This window comes from Enhydra lutris, unplaced genomic scaffold (assembly GCF_002288905.1).
Source record: "Enhydra lutris kenyoni isolate GAN:26980312 unplaced genomic scaffold, ASM228890v2 scaffoldscaffold21, whole genome shotgun sequence".
NCBI lineage: Eukaryota > Metazoa > Chordata > Mammalia > Carnivora > Mustelidae > Enhydra > Enhydra lutris.
The window spans coordinates 12,531,948-12,546,630 of record NW_019154105.1 but is presented as its reverse complement, the minus strand read 5'-3'; the positions used below and the strand labels follow the sequence as shown (position 1 = coordinate 12,546,630).

The 14,683-nt window shown below is 35.8% G+C and overlaps 1 pseudogene; it reads right to left on the bottom strand.

Moving 5' to 3' along the window:
• LOC111148825 overlaps positions 1-4,951 on the bottom strand; it is a 46,262-nt pseudogene extending 41,311 nt beyond the window's left edge.
• Between the last annotated feature and the right edge of the window lie 9,732 nt (positions 4,952-14,683).

Sequence of the window (14,683 nt, the reverse complement as noted above, 5' to 3'; positions counted from 1 at the left end):
TGGAAAAATGTTCCATGCTCATGGATTGGAAGAACAAATTTTGTGAAAAGGTCTATGCTACCTAAAACATTCTACACATTTAACACAATCCCTATTAAAATACCATCAATTTTTTTTCAAATAAATGAAACAAATAACCCTAAAATTTATATGGAACCAGAAAAGACCCTAAATAGCCAGAGGAATGTTGAAAAAGAAAGCCAGAGATGGTGGCATCACAATTCCATACTTCAAGCTCTATGACAAAGCTGTCATCATCAATACAGTAAGGTACTGGCACAAAAACAGACACATAGATCAATGGAACAGAATAGAGAGCCCAGAAATAGATCCTCATCTCTACGGTCAACTAATCTTTGACAAAGCAAGAGAGAATAGCCAATGGAAAACAAACAAAAAAACAGTCTCTTCAACAAATGGCATTGGGAAAATTGGACAGCCACATGCAGAAGAATGAAACTGGACCATTTCCTTACACCACAAACAAAAATAGACGCAAAATGGATAAAAGACCTCCATGTGAGGAAGGAATCCATTAAAGTCCTTGAGGAAAACACAGGCAGCAACATCTTTGACCTCAGCCGCAGCAACCTCTTCCTAAAAACATCATGAAAAGCAAGGGAAACAAACCAAAAGTGGACTTGATCAAGATCAAACCCTTTTGCACAGCAAAACCAAAAGACAACCAACAAAACCAAAAGACAACCAACAGAATGGGAGAAGATATTTGCAAACGACATATCAGATAGAGGGGTAGTATCCAAAATCTCTAAAGAACTTATCAAACTCAACACTCAAATAACAATTCAATCAAGAAATGGGCAGAGGACATGAACAGACATTTCTGCAAAGAAGACATCCAGATGGCCAAATGACACATGAAAAAGTGCTCCACATCCCTCGCATCAGGGAAATACAAATCAAAAGCACAATGAGATACCACCTCACACCAGTCAGAAGGACTAAAATTAACAAGTCAGGAAATGACAGACACTGGTGAGGATGTGGACAAAGGGGAACCCTCCTACACTGTTGGTGAGAAAGCAAGCTGATACAGCCACTATGGAAAACAGCATGGAGGTTCCTCAGAAAGTTGAAAATAGAGCTACCCTATGACCCAGCAATAGCACTAATGGGTGTTTACCCTTAAGATACAAATGTAGTGATCCAGTGGGGCACATGCACCTGAATTAATTTATAGCAGGAATATCCACAATAGGCAAACTATGGAAAGAACCTAGATGTCCATCAAAAGATGAATGGATAAAGAAAATGTGGTACATATATACAATGGAATACTATACAGCCACGAAAAGAAATCTTGCCATTTGCAATGACATGAATGGAACTATAGGGTATTATGCTGAGCGATATAAGTCAATCAGAGCAAGACAATTATATGATCTCCCTGATATGTGGAATTTGAAATGCAATGTGGGGATTTTGTGGGTAGGGAATGAAAAAATGAAACAAGATGGAATTGTGAGGGAGATAAACTATAAGAGACTCTTAACCTCACCAAACAAACCAAGGTTTGCTGGGGGGAGGGGCATAGGGAGAGGGTGGTTGGGTTATGGACATTGGGGAGGGTATGTGCTATGGTGTGTGCTGTGAAGTGTGTAAGCCTGACAATTCACAGACCTGTACCCCTGGAGCTAATAATATATGTTAACTTAAAAAAATTAAAATGAAATGAAATGAAATGAGATAAAACCAAAAAAAGTTAAAAAAAAGTGCTTGTGGTTTGTAAATTAAAATATGTAAATATATATATTGTTCATAAAAATAGATACAAAAGAAAAAGCACGATAGACATTCATCTCTAATCACATCCACTCATTAATAATCATTAATAACTTTTTAAAAATTTCTTATTTATTTATTTGACAGATAGAGATCACAAGTAGGCAAAGAAGCAGGCAGAGAGAGAGGAGGAAGTAGGCTCCCTGCTGAGCAGAGAGTCCAGTGTGGGGCTCCATCCCAGGACCCTGTCATGACCCGAGCCAAAGGCAGAGTCTTTAACCCACTGAGCCACCCAGGCACCCCAATCATTAATAATTTTTAAATTTAAGCCACTACAATATTTAACATGCATTTGTTTACTCTGTGCAGCTGCAAAAGTAATGAATGCAAATGTAAAAACTGATTTCAACTCCTCAATCAATTAATCCTACCACACTCATGGAAACACTTTCTCCCGGAGTGCTATGGTCTAGATTCTTATAATTTAGCAAGCCATTTGATCCCAGATTTTCCAAAAACATTGTGAAGTTTTTGAGAGTATGGCTCTTACTCTATCAGATTTATGTTAAGAGTTTAATAATATTTGTGCATTAAATAAAAATATTTGCAAAAGTAGCTGGAAATTATCACAAAGTATGGAAATAGATATGTTCACCCTTCATTTTGGCTCATTTTTTCTTTGATGGAGAGGTGTAATTTTGAAAAAAATTTAGACTAATAACGTGTGTGTCCATACTTCAACAAGGTTTGTAAGTATTTAGTTAAGGAACATGAAACCATTAGTAACTTCAAATTATAGGTTCCTGAGTCCGGGATAGAGCCTCACAACCTTTCAATTGTGAAGGGGCCTTCAAATAATATGGCAAAACAGTTTAATTTTTAAAGGAAACTAAATAAGGGGGAAATAATTTCCTTTAATGCTCCATAGATAGTTGTGCTAGAAATATGTAAATCTTAAGTCTAAATGTCTGCTTTGATAAAGATAGTTCATGAAATTTCTAATGCCTTCCATAAAAAAAAAGTGTGGTAAAATTTATATGTAGAATGACTAGAAAGAGCATAGAGAATTTTTAGGGTACTGAAACTACTCTGTACAGCACTGTAGTGGTGAATACATAGCATTACTCATTTGTCCAGACTTATCAAATGTACAACCCCAGGAAGGAACCTTTACACGAACTATGGACTTTGGAGGATAATGATCTGTCCATATAGTTTAATCAGTTGTAACACATGTCTTCCTCTGCTGGGAGATGTTGATAATACAGGGAGTGATGGTTGTGAGGGGACAGGGCATTTAAGGTGAATCTCTATTTAATATCGCTGTGGACATAAAACTCCTCCTTAAGATAAAGCCTGTTACAAACAAATGAGCAAGAACAAATACGTGATTGCTTAAAGAACTCCTCAGTGCTTCAATCTGTGGTTTATACTTGGAGTGTTCTGTATTAGCAATGGACCACAGGGTTTTAACTGACCTTATAATTTAAGCATTCCATAATACTTGTGAGATTGACAGATCATTTTATGTTTTCATCATTTAACTTATAAAAGACAATTTCCTTTAACTTTATACAAAGTTGCCTTCTGAGCCGCTTAGAATTAAGACTTCATGCTACCAGTTAAAAACATGACTTACCTAGTACTTCACTGTAAAACTGATTCCAACTCTTCTCATTAAATGTTTGGATCCAAAAGTCAAAATAAAGCACATATATCATACTTTCTACTCTCTCCATGAATGTCATTTGCTCACTTAATTCTGACTTGGTAACAGGTACTTAAGATTGAGTGAAAGGAAATCCACCTCTATACTTTTCAAAGAGAAGGAGAGAAGCAAAGACTGTGCACTAAAGATATTTTAAGTAGGTTAGCCAGCAGCATACCACAGGGTCCAATGGCATCTGCAAGAATGACATCAAACCTTGATTCTTATAGTTTTGTCATAATTTCTTGTTTAAACTCTGCACCTTTTTTAAAAAAGATTTTATTATTTATTTGAGAGAGAGAGAATGAGAATGAGTGAGCATGAGAGGGGGAAGGGCAGAGGGAGAAGCAGACCCCCTGCTGAGCAGGAACTCCTAATGCAAGACTTGATACCAGGACTCCAGAATCATGACCTGAGCTGAAGGCAATTGCTCAAGCAACAGAGTCACCCGGGCACCCTAAACTCTGCATCTTTGCAGAGTTTCTCAAGACAGTGAGAACGTTTCCAAACGGCTCCTTGCATTAGTGAAAAACAGTCCAAAATGTATATTTTGGTAGACCATATATATCCATTTATTGACCAGTTGCATCATAGAAACCTCAGTATCATTTTTACTTAAAGATGAAGGGCATATCTCAGATTTAAGAGGAGATTTTTTGTTGGGGTAAATAAGAACAGAAGCTGAAGATGACAGAACAGTCACTTCATGACCTCTCTGGACAAGTTCGACCAAGATTTTCTTTATATGGATCCAGTGGCTATATTCTGTGGGTCAGAGCAGCACCTTTCCACAACTCCTAGAGCTGAAGTAGCAACTCAGCTATAGCAGTAGCAGAACTGAAATCTGTTCCATAGACATTCTGCTTCTTTTCAAATTCCACTTCTCTGTTGTCATTACTTGTATTTATATCAAAGGAGAAATCAATCAGGAAGTTAAAATATAACTCCTACATCTCAAAGTAAATAGGTTATATAAACTGTTTTTAAGGCAAGTGGAAAACTTCAGATGTAAAAGGTAGATGTAAATGGTTTGTGTGGGCATGTTTTCTTTCTCTTCCATTTATATCTAGAAGCAGAATTGTTGGGTCATATGGTAACTCTACGTTTGATGACTGGAACAATGTGAAACAATTCCCACCTGTAACCTTCAGTGGTTTCAATTTTCTGTATCTTGCCACCACTTATTATTTATCTCTTTGATTATAGTCATGCCTGTGGGGATGAACTCATATCTCATTGTAGTCATGCTTGTGGGGATATGAGTTACTTTTCCCAGATGCCTCCACCTCCCCTCCCTTGAGAATGACCAATTTGCTCTTCTTTTTTTAAACAGTTGATTTTATAACCTGCCACTTTACTGGAATCATTGCTTAATTCCAAAAGTGTTTTCATGACCTTTTTTTGATTTTCTATTTTTAAGATCATGTTATCAGCAAATAGTGATAATGTTGCTTCTTCATTCTCAATTTGGATGCCTTTTATTTCTTTGGCTGGCTTCATTGCTCTAGTGAGTACTTGCAGTACTCTGTTGAATAGGAGTAGTGAGAATGGGCAACCTTGTCTTATATTCGATCACAGAGAAAACCCTTTCAGTTTCTCTCCATTGATTATAATGTTAGCAGTGGATTTACCACAAATAGCTTTTCTTATGTTGAGGTACATTCCTTCTATACTCAATCTGCTATAGGTTTTTTTATCAAAAAACATGTATTTTGTCAAATGCTTTTTCAGCATGTATTGAGATCATCAACTGAGTGATTTTTATCTTTTCTTTGTGATGTGAAGAATTGCATTTATTGATTTGTATATGTTGAACTATCCTTACATCCAGAGATAATTCCCAGTGGTCATGGTGTATAATTCTTTTAATGTGTTCTTGAATTCAGATTGCTGATATTTTGTTGAGAACTTTTGCATCTATATTCATCAGGAATGTCAGTGTATTCTTTTGTCTGGTTTTGGTATTAAGGTAACGTTGGCTTCATAGAAAGAGTGAAAATGTGTCTTCTTCTTTGACATTTTGGAAGAGTTTGAGGCTTGGTAGTCACTTTTTAAATGTTTGGCACAATTCACCTGTCTGGCTCTGGAGTTTCTGTGTTAAGAGCTTTTTGAATACTGACAATCTTTTGACTCATTATTGGTATCTTGTGTTAATTTTAAAAAACTCAATTGTCTTATTGTTCAATTGTAGGTTTTCATATAGCCTGATATAAATCCCTAATGAGAGATATAATTTGCAAATACATACTCAATTCTGTGGATTGTCTTTTCACTTTCTTTGTGGCGTCCTTTATAGAATAGAAGTTTTAAATTTTGATAACATCCAATTTCTCTATTTTTGATTTGGTTGCTTGTGCTTTTGGTACCATATCTAAACAAGCATTGCCAAATCCAAGATCTCAGTTTTAACCCTATGTTTTTTTCCTTAAAAGTTGTATAGTTCTAGTCTTACATATAGATATTTGATTCATTTTGAGTAATTTTTGCATCTGGTTTGATGTAGGGTGTCCAACTTCATTCTTTTACATATGGATAATCAGTTTTTCCAGAAGAATTTATTTAAAAGAGTGTTCAGGGGCACCTGGGTGGCTCAGTGGGTTAAAGCCTCTGGCTTCAGCTCAGGTCATGATCTCAGGGTCCTGCGATCAAGCCCTGCGTTGGACTCTCTGCTTAGGAGGGAGCCTGCTTCCCCCATCCCCCTGCCTTCCTCTCTGCCTACTTGTGATCTCTGTCAATTAAATAAATAAAATTTTTTTAAAAAATTAAAAATAAAAGAGTGTTTATTCCCTTTTCAAAAATGAACTGGCCATCACTGTGTAAGACTATTTCTGGTTCTAAAATCTATTCTATTGATCCATATACTTATCTGTATGCCCAAGTCACACTCTCTTGATTGCTGTCATGTAGAATTTTTTTTCTTCCAAGTTTTTATTTAAATTCCAGTTAGTTAACATACAGTATAATAGTTTCCCATGTAGGATTTAATGATTCATCACTTACATACAACACCCAGTGTAGTGTAATTATTTTTAAAACCAGTGTAATTCTTCCAATTTAGAGATTGTTGGACTATTTTTTTTAGGTCCTTTAATATACCTATATGAATTTTAAGACTGACTTGTCAATTCATGTAAAAGAGTCAGCTGGGGTTTTGATAGAGATTTTGTAGAGCTGTATATCAATTGAAGAATTGCTATTACAAGAATGCTGTTTAAATCCATGGATATGAGAGGCCTTCCTTTTGTTTAGAAAATTTAAAGTATCTTCCTGCAATGTTTTGTAGTTTCCATGGTATACATTTTGCACTTTCTTGTTCAATTTATGAAATATATTGTTCTTTTGATGGTATTGTAGTGGGATTCTTAATTTCATTTTAGATTGTTTATTGCATTTGTGTATTATATATTTTCCAGAGTTTTTCCCTCTATAAGATCATGACATCTGCCCATTTAAATAGTGCTATGTCTTCCTATCCAATGTGGATTTCTTTATTTTATGTTCTTGCCTAGTTAGTTGTTTAGGTTTGAACCTTCGGTACGATGCTGAAAGGGTGAGAATGGATGTCATAATCTTGTTCCTTATCTTGGGAAGAAAGCATTTAGTCTTAAGCAGAAAGTATGATGTCAGCTGTGGGTTTTTTGTAGATGCCTTTTATGGGTTTGAGGAAGTTCCCTTCTATTACTGGTTTACTGAGTATTTTTATCACGAGGGTATTGAATTTTGTAACAATTTTCTGCATTTATTGAGATAACCATGCAGGTTTTGTTTTTCATTCTATTGGTATGGAGTATAGTAATAATTGATTTTTCAGTTGTTAAGGCAACACTTGCATTCCTGGGATAAATCCCAGTTTTTCTTGGTGTATAATTCCTTTTGTATATCCTTGCAATTGGCTAACTAGCATTTGTTGAGGACTGTTGAATCTATATTCATAAGAAATATTGGTCTGTAGTGTTTTCTAGTGATGTCCATATGTATTGGTAATATCAGGGCCTTATTGAATATGTTGGCAAATGTTTACTCCTTTTCTATTATTTGGAAGATCTTTTTGAAGAACTGATATTAATACTTTAAATTCTTAGAATTATCAGTGAAGTCATTTGGGCATGATCTTTACTTTCTAGGTAGTTTTTTGATTGCAGATTCAATCTATTTTTGTGTTAGGCCTATTCAGATTTTCATTTTCATCTTGAGTCTATTTAATAGTTCATCTTATCTGCATCTACTAGCATTGGAGTTTCTGTTACAATGAGTTGAGTGTGTGATGAAAGAGTGGGTCATATTTCAAATGCTATAGGTCCTTGTTGATCTTTTCTTCCAAGTTTTTATTTAAATTCCCAGTTAGTTAACATAGAGTATAATATTAGTTTCAGGCGTAGAATTTAGTGATTCACCACTTCCATACAACACCTGGTGCTCATCACATCAAGAGCCCTCCTTAATGCCCATCACCCATTTAACCAATTCCCTACCCACCTCCCCTCGTAACCCTCAGTTTGTCTTCTGTAGTTAAGATTCTGTTGTCTGGTTTGCCTGTCTCTCTCTCTCTCTCTTTTTTATTCCTTTCCCTATGTTAATCTCTTATGTTTCTTAAATTCCTCATATGAGTGAAATCATATGGTATTTGTCTTTGTCTGACTTACTTCGCTTAGCATACTACTCTCTAGCTCCATCCTTGTCGTTGCAAAAGGCAAGATTTCATTCGTTTTTATGGCTGAGTAATATTCCATTGTATACATGAACCATCTCTTCTTTATCCATTCATCAATCAATGAACATTTTGACTCTTTCCATTATTTGGTTATTGTTGATAATGTTGCTATATACATAGTGGTGTGTGTCCCTTCAAATCAGTATTTTTGTGTTCTTTGGGTGAGTATCTAGTAAAGCAATCCCTGGATCATAGGGTAGTTCTATTTTTAACTTTCTGAGGAATCTCCATACTGTTTTCCAGAGAGGCTTCCCCAGTTTGCATTTCCATCAACAGTGCAAGAGGGTTCCCCTTTCTTCACATCCTTGCCAGCACCTGTTGTTTCCATGTTATTGATTTTAGCATTCTAACAGTTGTGAGGTAATATCTCATCATAGTTTTGATTCATATTTCCTGATGGTGAGTGATGTTGAGCATCTTTTCATGAGACTATTAGCCTTCTATATGTCTTCTTTGGAAAAATGTCTGTTTATGTCTTCTGCCCACTTTTTAACTGGATTACTTTTGTTGTTGTTTTTGGTGTTGAGTTGTGTAAGTTCTTCACACATCCTTCAGTTCCTCAATTTCTTTCATGAGTGTTCTATGGTTTTCAGAGTACACATCTTTCACTCATTTGATTAGATTTATTCTTAGGTATGTTATAGATTTTGGTGCACTTATAAATGTAATTGATTCCTTGATTTTTCTTCCAAATGCTTCATTATTGGTGAATAGAAGTGCAACAGATTTCTGTACATTGATTTTATATCCTGCAACTTTGCTGAATTCATGTATCAGTTCCAGCAAATTTTTGGTAGAGTCTTTTGTGTTTTCTCCGTAGAGTATCAGCTCATCTGCAAAGAGTGAAAGTCTGAATTTATCCTTGCCAATTTGGATGCCTTTTATTTCTTTTTGTTTACTGATTGTTGAGGCTAGGGCTTCTAGTACTATGTTGAACAACAGTGGTTAGAGTGGACATCTGTGTTATGCTCCTGACCCTAGGGGAAAATCTCTCAGTTTTTTCCTATTGAAGATATTAGCTGTAGGTCTTTTGTCTATGAGGTTTATGATGTTGAGTTATGTTCCATCTGTATCTAATTTGTTGAAGTTTGAAGAATGGTTGCTGTATTCTGTCAAATGCTTTTTTTTTGTATCTATTAAGAGGATCATATGTTGTGTATCATATTGATTGATTTCAAAATATCATGCGACCCCTGCAGCCCAAGGAATAAATCTCATTTGATCATGGGAACTAAATCTGTTAATGTGCTATTGGATTTGATTTACTAGTATCTTGTTGAGAAGTTTTACATCCATGTTCATCAGGGGTATTGACCTGTATTTCTCCTTTTTGGTAGTGTCTTTGTCTGGTTTTGGAATCGAGGTAATGTTTGCCTTGTAAAATGAGTTTGGAAGTTTTCCTTACATTTCTATTTTGGAACATTTTGAAATGAATAGGTATTAACTCTTTAAATGTCTGGTAGAATTCCCCTGGGGAGCCATCTGGCCCTGGCTTTTGTTTGTTGGGAGAGTTTTGATTAGGATTCAATTTCTTTCCTGGTTATGGGTCTCTTCAAATATTCTACTTCTTCCTTTTTCAGTTTTGGTAGTTTGTATGTTTCTAGGAATTTATCCATTTCTTCCAGATTGCCTAACTAGTTGGCATATAATTTTTCATAATGTGTTCTTATTATTGTTTGTATTTCTGTGGTGTTGATTGTATCCTTCCCCTTTCATTTGTGATTTTATTTATTTGGGTCCTTTCTCTCCTTTTTTGATAAATTTGGCTACTGGTTTATTAATTATATTAATTCTTTCAAAGAATCAGCCCTTATTTTCATTGATCTGTTTTTTTTCTATATTATTTATGTCTGCTCTAATCATTATTTCCTTTCTTCTGCTGGCTCTAGGATTTATATGCTCTTCTTTTTCTATCTCCATTAGGTGTAAGGTTAAGTTGTGTGTTTGAGACTTTTCTTGCTTCTTGAGGTAGACGTGTGTTGCAATATACTTCCCTCTTATGACTGCTTTTACTGCATCCCAAAGGTATTTGACTTTTATATTTTCATTTTCATTTTTTTCCATCTAAAATGTCTTCTTTAATTTCCTCTTTGACCCATCCTTTCCTTAGTAGCATGCTCTATAACGTCCATGCACTCGTGGTCTTTTCAAATTTTTTCTTGGGGTTGACTTCATGTTTCCTAGTATTGGGGTCAGAAAAGATCTCAATCTTTTTGTACTTCTTGAGGCCTGATTTGTGACCTAGTATGTGATCTTTTCTGCAGAATGTCCCATGTGCACTTGAAATGAATATGTATTCTGGTGCTTTAGGATGAAATGTTTTGAATGTATCTGTTAAGTCTATCTGGTCCAGTGTGTCATTCAAAGCCATTGTTTCCTTGTTGAGCTTTTGCTGAGGCGACTTGTCCATTATTGTGAGTGGGATGTTAAAGACCCCTACTGTTATTGCTTTATTATCAATGAGTTCCTTTATGTCTGTTATTAGTTGTTTTATGTATTTTGGTCTTCTAAGTTGGGGGCATAAATATTTACAATTGTTAGATCCTCTTGTTGGATAGTCCCCTTTATTATGATATAATGCCCTTCTTCATCCCTTGTTACAATCTTTGGTTTAAAATCTCATTTGTGGAGGCGCCGGGGTGGCTCAGTGGGTTAAAGCCTCTGCGTTCGGTCCAGGTCCTGATCCAAGGGTCCTGGGATCAAGCCCCGCATCAGGCTCTCTGCTCCCCAGGGAGCTTGCTTCCTCCTCTCTCTCTGCCTGCTTCTCTACCTAATTGTCATCTCCATCTGTCAAATAAATAAGTAAAAATCTTTAAAATATCATTAGTCTCATATGTATTACTTCCCTATTTTTTGTTTTTGTTTTTGTTTTTTCATTCATTTGCATGTTTAATATTCCTCCATTCCCTCACTTTCAATCTGCAGGTGTCTTTAGGTCTAAAAAGAGTTTCTTGTAGGCAGATTACAGATGGGTCTTGTCTTACAATTTTAGTCCATCCACATTCAGAGTAATTATTGATAGATATGTATTCAGTGTTATTTTATTACTTTTTTTTTCATTGTTTCCTGCGATTTTCTCTGTTCCATTCTAATCTTGTCACTTTTGGTCTTTCTCTCCCACTCAAAGAGTCCCTTTTATTTTTTCTTGCAGGGCTAGTGTAGTGGTCACAAACTCCTTTAGTTTTTGGGAGTCCTGGAAAATCTTTATCTCTCTTATTCTGAATGACAGTCTTGCTGGATAAATTATTCTTGGCTGCATATTGTTCCATTCAGTTTGTTTAATATATCATGCCACTCTCTTTTGGTCTGACAAGTTTCTGTGGAAATCTACTGATAATTGATTTGTTTTCACTTGTAGTTTAGGGATACCTGTCCCTCACTGCTATCAGAATTCTTTCCCTATCTTTATATTTTGCAAATAGTATTACAGTAAGTCTTGGTGTTGGCCTGATTTTGTTGATTTTGTTGGGTTTTCTCTGTGCCTCTTGGATTCGGATGTCTGCTTCCTTCCTCAGATTAAGGAAATTTTGAGCTAAACTTTACTCAAATAAACCTTCTGCCCCCTTTCCCCTTTCTTCTTCTTTGGGATTCCTATGATTCGAATGTTACTACACTTTCTGCAGTCACTGAGTTCCCAAAGTCTACATTCATGTCCAATATTTTTCTTTCCCTATTCTTTTCAGCTTCATTATTTTCCATAATTTTATCTTCTATATCACTTAGTCATTCTTCTGACACTTCCATCCTTGTGGTCATTACATCCAGGTGGTTTTGCATTGTATTTAGAGCCTTTTACTTTTTCTGTCCCCCTCCCCTTTGGTCTGACTAGCTCTTATCTGTGTTGTAAGGGACTCACTGGTATCCTGTATGCTTTTCGTGATCCCAGCTAGTATCTTTATGATAGTTGATTTAAATTCCAATTCAGGCATATTACTTTTATTTATGTTGATTAGATCCCTGCCTGTGATGTCTTATTGTTTTTACTTTTAGGGTGAATTTCTCTGTCTTGACATTCTCTATAGGTCTCTGTTTTCTCTGTGATAGGAAATCCTGTTTTGCTTCCTGCTCCTGAAAGTAATGGCTATATTAAGAAGAGGTCTATACTGTCCAGGGCCTAGTGCTTCGGGGAGTGTTTCTGGTGTATGCTGTGTGCATTCTAAGCTACAGTTATTTTCAAAATGTAACATTTGTAGCTCCCATTTTTTTAGATATTTCTTAGTTGTGATATTTTCATATATGTATAATTTTTTATAAATGTAGAAATGTCATTCCTCAGTTCTTTCTCTTCAGAACAACCTGTCCCCATATGTAGGGGGCTACAACATCAATAATCTTTTTATTATTATCTCTCATAGTTCTGGGTGTCAGCTGGGCTCAGGCAGTAGGTTCTTTGCATTGATTCTTGGGTTTCTCAGTGGGTTACAGTTATATAATGGCTGGGATGTAATCATCCAAAGGATCTTCATTCACACTTCGAGTGATAATTAGGGAATACTCAAGTTGCTGCTATCTGTAGTCATGTTTTAAAATTACCATAAAATAATCCTTTTATTAACATATAATGTGTTATTGTTTCAGGGGTAATAATCTGTGATTCATAAGTCTAACAGAAGTCACAGCACTCATCATAGCACATACCCTCCCCAATGTCCATCACTCTATAATCTTTTGGAAGCCAGCCAGCAGAGGTCACTAAGCTACTGTAAAATTCATGAAATATTCACATTTGAAACACAGTAAAATCATTAAGAATTGTGCATTTAGATCTTCACATGTATTGAAATTTTTAATAAACATTCTAATATATTTATTACTAAATATTTTAGATGAAAGATTTCTTAAACATGAAAAAGGGGCCCAAATTTGTAACAATAAATGGTATATCAGATTTTGGTCAATTCCAGTATTCTGAATGACATTACTGACCTGATAGCACAATAGCAAAATCTTGGAACTTGTTATATTGAAATCATATGTTTATTTCATTAGCAGATTTTTTTATTCAGTATAATTAATACATGAAAACCATGTTGTAAAATGTCAAAAAATGAAGACATCTATAAATGTCTAAATTACCATCATTTGATGTTCTGGGTGTTCTTTCAGAATGTTTCTTTTGTGTTTGTACAAATTTACATGTATTTTATTTTATTTCTAAAAGAGAGTATCATGCTTGTGTTTTTTCTGGAACTTGTTCATTTAGCAACAATATTGCCTGTAACAAAATCTTCTGTGTAATTACTGTATACATTATGTCTTTCATTGGAAGTATGTTTGATAGATATTTAGGTACGTCTGGGAATATGCTGTCATATGCATGTGTATTTCTACATGACTGATTCCTAGAGGTAGAAATGCATGGTTAAACAGTATGTTTAAATTTTATTTGAGGGTGCCTGGGTGGTTCACTGCGTTGAGCCTCTGCCTTCGGCTGTGGTCATGATCTTGGGTTCCTGGGATGGAGCCCCACATTGGGCTCTCTGCTCGGTGGGGATACTGCTTCCTCTTCTCTCTCTGCCTACTTGTGATCTCTCTCTCTATCAAGTAAATAAATAAAATCTTTTAAAAAATTTTTATTTGAAAGCGTCATTCTCCATTATACTTCATAAAAACAGTTTCTCACATTCTTTTTCTTTTCTTTTTTAGCGGAAGGGAATTTCCTTAATTTGATAGAATAAATATTCTAAATATTTATATTTATTTACTACAGTAAGGCAATATCAGGGAATATTGGTGAAACAGTCAAAGGTTTTCACTGAGATTATGAAGGAATTTAGAATGGTCACTATTCCACCTCAATTCAGTATTGTACTTGGGGTTCTCGCCCTAAAATAAAGTGTTATATGTGTTCAACATAAGATGGACCCTGAAGCTAATTTAAAAAAAAAAAAATCAACCGTTTATAAGAGAAATCGACAGAATATAAAGGTGGTTTCTTTAGCTTTCTAAGTAGTAATTATCTCACTCTGGCATTAATTAAGAATATTTACTGTAATGACCACTTCACAGATAAGTAAAACAATTTACATTTTAAACACTTACTTCTGTAGGATATATTCTACCACTTGAAGTAGAAATAAAAACCGAAAAATGTCTTACTAGACAACGTGCTGACCTTAAGTATATGTTAGCCATGGCTCAGGAGCCATAGAGAGCTTCGCAGTGCGCCACTCCCTGCAAGCCGCATGTGGGACTGTGGCTTCGCAGCTCAATACAGCAGCAGTGTCCTCTGAAGGCATCAGAGAAGAGCAGGCTGCCATGTCAAGAGAGGCCCAGGCCTGCGGTGATCCATGAACCCTTTCAGAGCTTGCAGACAGCAAGGATCTCAGTAATGGCACCAAGTACCCAGACATTTATCTGCACGGCTGGTCACCAGTCTTTGCTGGAGGTGCTTGGCGGAATACGAAGCCGTGGCAAGGCCCACTGAAGGAGTGGTGGGCTGTGATTGGACCCTCTAAGCTCAGAACAGTGGCCCACAGCAGAGGCCATGTGGCTAGCACACAGGAGATGTACACCAGGTA